Raw genomic sequence first — 8,159 nt, 5'->3', positions numbered from 1 at the left:
TATATATGTCATACCAATCCATCATGTGCAAACATATATTCATGTAGGTGCAAGGGTCAATTCTCAAGTGGCTTATATCCAAATATATACACATTTCCAAAGCTTAAATCTTACTTACCATGCAACATGCATGAATTATACTTATGGATATATCATGGCGAATACCACAACACCACACCATTTCAATTTGGTCATGGTGAAACAAAGAACTTAGTATCTCATTCAAAAAAATGCTAAAAGAAAATCTAAGAATCTTCAATCCTCCATCACATGTATCACTTTCAAGCTTGTTATTTAACATGCAATGGCATTAACACCACATTCACTTTGGCGAATTTCATTCCCATGACATAACAAGGATTTGAACCATGGGCTAACAAGAACATTAAGCTAGCAACTAAAAACATGCATGAACCTCAAACATACCTTAATCTTGATGCAAGTTTAGCCAACCTCTTCCTAATCCTCTTCCAAACCAAGTATGAAGCAAAACTCCTTCCTTAACCTTAGTATTTTCGGCCAACAAGAGAGTGAAAAGAGATGAACAAAATTTTTCTTTCTTCCTTTAGGACATTCGCCAAGCTATGGAGGAAGATGGACACTTTTTTTTTTGTTTCTCATCTACTAACATTAATTGTTTATTCCATAACCCTTATTTTATTCTTTCCATCATAACCCATTTACCAAACATGTTTCATGACATGATTTTTGCCCATAAATCCTTGTCATGGCCGGCCACTAGCTATGGGGGGGGAAATTTGACATGCAAGTCCATTGTTTTGCATGCATCCTTTAATTAGTCATCACACATTTCCCCTCATACTTTCAAAGTTTATTACTAGGTCCTTTCTAGTGAAATTCACATCTATAATTCTAAATCAAAGCATAAAAATATCACACATGAGTTAACACACATTATAGGCAATAAAATAAATATTAAATTATTTTTATGCCTTGGTTTTGTGGTCCCAAACCACATTTCGACTAGGGTCGCTTTAAGGTCGTCACAACTCTCCCCACTTTAGAAATTTTCGTCCCAAAATCTTACCGTAAATAGGTTTGGATATTGCTCTTTCATAGAGTTCTCGGTTCCCAAGTAGCTTCTTCTATCCCGTGTTTGAGCCATAACACTTTCACTAGCGAACCCTTTTGTTTCAAACTCTTTCATTTCACGAGCTAGGATACGAATCGTTCTTCTTCATAACTCATATCGGCTTGAATTTCAACCTCGATGGACTAATTACGTGCGACGGATCGATCTATAGCGTCAAGCATTGAAACATGGAAGACGCTAGAATCTTTCCAAGTTCGGGGCAAGATCAAACGACACGCGAATCGGGCCAACTCGTTCGAGATTTCAGACGGCCCAATAAATCTCGGCTCAACTTGCCCTTACTACCGAATCTGAGTATCTTTTTCCACGCGAAACTTTAAGAAACACTTTATCTCCCACCGATACTCAATGTCCTTTCGCTTCAAATCGCATACGATTTCTCGACGATCGGAGGCTATCTTCGATTTTCACGGATTACTTTTACTTTCTGCTCAAAGATCTTTAATCAAATCCACTCCAAAATTTTGTTCTCACCGAGCTCGGTCCAAAACAATGGTGTACGGCATTTACGCTCGCATAAAGCCTCGTAAAGGCGCCATCTTAATACTTGATTGAAAACTATTGTTGTGTTTAATTCAATCAAAGGTAGGTACCGCTCCCACGAACCATCGAACTCGAGGATGCAACATCTCAACATATCCTCAAGTATCCAATTATACGCCGGATTGACCATCGGTTTGGGGGTGAAAGGCGGTGTTGAAATGCAACTTGGTGCCCAATGCTTCTTGTAATTTCTTCCAAAATCGCGAGGTGAACCTCGGATCTCTATCCGACACAATGTAAATCGGTACCTCGTGTAATCTCACAACCGAGAAACGCATAATTCAGCTAGTTTATCCAATGAAAATCCATACGCACGAGGATAAAGTGAGCCGACTTAGTCACCTATCAATAATAACCCAAATTGCATCCTTCTTACTTGTTGACAACGGCATCCGGACACAAAGTCCATTGTGACTCGATCCCATTTCCACCGGTATCGTGATCGGTCAAGTAACCTCAAGGCACTTGATGCTCCGCTTTCACTTGTTGACATATTAAACATCTTGCAACAAAGTCTGAGATGTCTCGCTTCATACCATGCCACCAAAACCGACGCTTCAACTCATTGTACATCTTCGTACTCCCGGGTGGATTGCCATTCGCTACAATGAGCTTCGCTCGAATTATCGAAATAAGTTCAATTCTTTGGAACACACAAACGACTTCGAACCTCAAACAATCGCCATCATCAATTTGAAACTCCGATTCCTTGTTCGTAACACACTCAGCCCGCTTTTGCACGCAACTCCTCATCAATTTTCTCGAGCTTCACGAATTTGATGAGTCAACAATGGTTTGGCCTTTAATTCGCTACTAACACATTGTCGGGTAGGATAGACAAGTGTACATTCATCGTCAGAAGCAAACAAAGGATTTCCGCTTAAGGCATCCGCAACCACATTAGCCTTTCCGGTGATAGTCAATGACCACTCATAATCCTTTAACAAATCGAGCCAACGCCTTTGTCGCAGATTTAAGTCTCTTTGAGTCATCAAATATTTGAGACTTTTGTGATCCGAATACACATGGCACTTCTCACCAAATAAGTAATGTCGCCATATCTTTAAGGCTAATACGATGGCGACCAATTCGAGATCATGGGTCGGATAATTTTTCTCATGTGGCTTTAATTGTCTCGACGATAGGCCACAACTCGACCTTCTTGCATCAATACGCAACCTAACCCAAGTAGGGAGGCGTCACTATAGATGACAAACTCTTTGCCGATTCGGGCCGTACTTAGTAATCGAGCTTCCGTCAAATGAGTTTTCAATTGGTCAAAACTTTTCGACACTTTTCCGTCCATTCAAACTTGACATCTTTCTCAAGCGCTTTAGTCATGGGTGTGGCTATCATCGAGAATCCTTTACAAACCGTCGGTAGTAACCGCAAGTCCCAAAAAGCTCGAACCTCGAGAATATTTCTTGGAGGTTTCAGTTGAGTATGGCTGAAATTTTGCTTGGGTCGACTCAATACCCGATGCGTATACCACGTGACCCAAGAAGCTAACCTCTCTAACCGTAACTCACACTTGCTAAACTTAGCATATAACCGCTATCCCGTAAAATTTGCAACACTAATCTCGTGTGCTCGCATGTTCGGTCTCATCTCTTGAATAGACCAAGATGTCGCCGATGAACACAACTACGAACCGATCCAAATATGATCTCAAGATCCGATTCATCAAATCCATAAATACCGCAGGGCATTAGTGAGCCCAAACGGCATCACTAAGAACTCAGAGTGACCATATCTCGCTCAAGGCGGTTTTGGGTATGTCCGAATCTCGATTCAAGAATCGATAATAGCCCGATCTCAAATCTATTTTTGAGAACACCGAGGCTCCTTCGCTTGATCGAACAAATCATCGATACGTGGTAACGGATACTTGTTCTTTATTGTCACTTTATTGTCGACGATAGTCGATGCACAACCTCATGGTTCCGCCCTTCTTTTCACAAACAACACCGGTGCACCCCAAGGTGAAAAACTCAAGCGAGCAAAACCTCTATCCATCAACTCTTGCAACCGAAGCTTTCAACTCCTTTAATTCCGTTGGTGCCATACGATATGGAGCTATCGAAATCGGTGTGGTCCTGTACAAGCTCAATGCCAAACTCTATCTCCCGAACAGTGGCAAACCCGCAATTCTTCGGAAAACGTCCGGTATTCACAAACCACCAAGCACAGATTTGGGTTCTATTCCTAACTCCTTATCATCAAGTATATACGCAAGGTATGCTTCACACCCTTTTCTTACATATTTCGGGCCAACATTGATGATATTACACCGGCAACCCTTCAAGTTCGTAGACTCAACTCGGATCATCTCGTTGTTTGCGATCTCAAATCAATAGTCTTGCTTTTGCAATTCACAACCGCATCATGCACGGTCAACCAATCCAACCCAAGAATAACATCAAATTCATCGAACGGCAAAAGCATCAAGTCCGCCGAAAAGCAATACCTTCAATTACTAGGGGCATTTCTTACACACTTTGTCGACAAAGACATAACGACCCAAAGGATTTGACACCGAATTACGAACTCAAGAGACTCAATAGGTAAAGTCTTCTTCGATGCTAAGGTTTCGATATATAAGAATGAGTAGAACCGGGGTCAATCAAAGCAATCACATTAGTATCAAAGAGAGTGAAAGTACCAGAATAACGCCCCGGGCGAGGAGGCATCCTCGCTGCCGATAGCATAAGTCCTAGCCGGAGCGCGAGCCTCGGATCTGGTCGCAAAGATTCTAGATCCTCTCGACCACCACTAGCCTTGCCCGTATTTCCGGATGGTCTACCTCGGCGGTGGTAGTACCGGTTTCCCACTCCGATCTACATTCTGCTCGACAACCTCTGCAATCTTTAATGAAGTGGTCAACTGATCCACACTTGTAACAGAGCGGTCACGGAATCTATAGCTTCCAAAATGCCATTTGCCACAATATCGCACTCAGTCCTCTCTCGTCGATCATTCCCACTCTCGGGCGATCAAGTGATTCGTGGTCACAGGGTCGATCGCGATCTCGCCTAGAAAAGCCCGAAGTGTCTCTAGATCGCCTAAGCCATCTCTAAGTTTCTTTGATGATCTTGGAAGGGCTTCCCAATACCTCTTCTGAAACTCCCTTGCTCCCGCTTCCGCTTTCCTTTTCTCCATACTAAACTCCTCGGCTTTGCGCTCGCTCGACGAGAGTCACAAACTCTCGATTTCCAAAATGCCAACATACAGCTTTATCTCATCATTCACCCATCTTCAAGCGTTTACACATCACACTTCAAGAAATGCATTCTCACAGACGGCTAAGCCTCACGAATTTTCGCTCATAGTCGGTAACCGACATGGAACCTTGTTTAAGTTCGAGAAATTCCTTTCGTTTTGGTCCATAAATCTCGACCGATATACTTTTTCCAAACTCGGTTTGGAAGAACTCCCAAGTTACTTGTTCAAGGGCACAATGTAGTCGAGTACTCCACCAATAGTAGGCGTAATCACGTAGCAAGGAGATGGTACACTTTAGGCATTCATCGTGTACAAGATAGCTCATCGAGTATCGGATCGTGTTGTCCAACCAAAATTCGCTTGCTCGGCATCATCACTATCCGTAGCTTTAAATTCAGTAGCCCCATGTTTTCGGATTCTATCAACTGGGGGCTTATTCGACCTTATTTGGTCAATTACCGGAGGCATTGTAGGTGCGGGGGCTGTGTTTGTTGGGAATGGAGGTTGTGGAACAGTAGTATTAGTTCGAATGTATTGGTTGAACCAATCATTCATCACGCTATAAAAGGCTTGTCTAGCCTCGTCATTCGGATTGCTAGCAACAGGTTGAGAGTCCGCCGGCCTGTCCCTTGTCTTGGGAGCAGCGCCACACTCTCCACATCATCACTATCGCTTTCGGTTGGGATCGGGATCCATTACTATAAATAAACACAAGTTCAAACGTCGAAATCACCACACTATCATATAATCACATAAAATGGCATGTATAGCTAGACCCAAACGCATTACGGTAGTCCTAGAATCGACTAAACCGTAGCTCTGATACCAATAAAATTGTAACACCTCGAACCCGAGACCGTCGCCGGAGTCGAACGCGAGGTGTTAATGACTTCAACCCACTTATTGACAATTTTCAGACAAGCTGCCAATCTGAGTACTAGTCGCTCTAAAATTCATAACTTGAGTTTTACAACTCGAAAATCAGTTCCGTAAATTTTTCCTGAAACTAGACTCATATGTCCATCTACATATTTTTTCTAGAATTTTGGTCGAGCCAATTAGTACAGTTTATTAGTTAAAGTCTCGCCTGTTGTAGGGATCGACTACACTGACCTTTGTGCGTTACGAATTGGATATCTCCCTGTACAGGGCTTCAATACTAATGCCGTTTGTTTCTATAGAAACTAGACTCAGAGAGGAATCTACACATATGGAATGACTCCTAATTATCTCTGGTTAATTTACAATGATTTTCCAAAGTTGGAACAGGGATCCAGAAACCGTTCTGGCCCTATTTCACAAGAACTTTAAAATCTGTTAACTTATAACTCATATGACCATTTCGTTTCTTCCATATGAAAGTAGATTCATCAAGGTACACTTACATAATTTATTTGCTATTTAATACCATTCCTACTATTTTTAGTGATTTTCACATCCACGTCACTGCTGCTGTCAGCATCTGCCTTTAGTAGGCTTTACCTATTTCATACTTTCCATGATTCAATTGGCCCTTTTTACATACATAGCACAAAGCGTGATCATGATTAACCATTCCAATGGCTAATCGTTTCAAAATAATTCCATACCTCATAAGGGTCAACATACAAACGATTATAGTTCTATGCTAAAACGATATAAGCCATTTTCGCATGGCTATCCAAGTTTACACAAACCGAAGGTACATGACCTTCAACAAAGGATGGTCCTATACATGCCATTTCAAAGTTCAACCAAAATTTGTACCAAAATGGGGCTTCGATAGTGTGGATGACTTCGACTTCTTTGATCCCGAATCCGATAGCTAACGAAATAAACCTATAAAACAGAGAGCCAAAGCAACGGGTAAGCATTTTAATGCTTAGTAAGTCTCAAGCAATGAAATCAGCTTTGACTAAGGTATTTTATTCACATGGCTAATTAAACCACTTTACTAATTCACATTCCCATACTCATACTTATTTCACATCACCGACCCTTATGTTCATACACAAAAGAACAACTTAGCCCAAGGCCGGTAGCTCGTTTATCAACTTAGCGCATACTTACTTGTAAGAATTCAATTAGTACAAGCACATACAAACATACCTCATTGCTGGAATTTTCACAAGTGTATAAGCTGAAATTTTCACAGCAAGATTGCTCACTTCCGAATCACATACTTTCGATTTAACCGGATATAGCGATCAAGACGATTGCCTTGGTCATAACCGGATTTGGTGACTTGCACAAAGGCCTTCGGTCTTAGCCCGGATATATCAACTCGCACGAATGCCTTCGGTCTTAGCCCGGATATATCAACTCGCACGAATGCCTTGGTCTTAGCCCGGATATATCAACTCGCACGAATGCCTTCGGTCTTAGCCCGGATATATTTCAATGTTCACTTACATATATATCAATATTCAAGACACGCCCATAGTTCATTTTCGTTACTAAAGCTCTAACACAAAATATCTATCAACCTTTACTATTTCGGCTCAATGGCCACACAAACAAGGAGCATAATTTTGATATAATTCAAGTAGGGTCATCACTCAAGACTTACCTTGGATGTTGTCGAGCGATTTCGACGGCTATTCAACTACTTTTTCCTTCCCTTTATCGGATTTAGCTCCCTTTGCTCTTGAGCTAATTTACACAAATTTAACTTATTAAAATCTCATCATGATAGCTTATGGTCGAATATGACAAGGAGTGTAAATGGTCATATGGCCATCCTTTAGCTCAAATACACAATGGTCATGCACATTTTACATCACAACAAGCAATTCAATACATTCAAACATCAACGTGAAGTTCAAAGTACTTGGCCCTTATATACATTAGGCATCAAAGTTGTATATGTACGAAATCATAAATCGAACTCAACACATTAGTTAATATTCCTCTTAGTCAATTTTCTAAGCCAAGAATAGGCATCAATATGCTTGCCTCAAACCGAATGCATGCACACTAATTACCCCTCATGTGGTTAATATACACTTAATACCACACAAAAAAAACAGCATACATTTTACTACTAACACATTACATATCGTAATTCATTGCACATCTCTTATTTACTTCATAATCAACACATCATCACAAGCAAATATACACTTTGAATTAGTATATATGTCATACCAATCCATCATGTGCAAACATATATTCATGTAGGTGCAAGGGCGAATTCTCAAGTGGCTTATATCCAAATATATACACATTTCCAAAGCTTAAATCTTACTTACCATGCAACATGCATGAATTATACTTATGGATATATCATGGCGAATACCAC

The sequence above is a fragment of the Gossypium arboreum genome, unplaced genomic scaffold (genome assembly GCF_025698485.1).
Source record: "Gossypium arboreum isolate Shixiya-1 unplaced genomic scaffold, ASM2569848v2 Contig00197, whole genome shotgun sequence".
Taxonomy (NCBI): Eukaryota; Viridiplantae; Streptophyta; class Magnoliopsida; order Malvales; family Malvaceae; genus Gossypium; species Gossypium arboreum.
Note: the sequence above shows the minus strand (reverse complement) of the source record.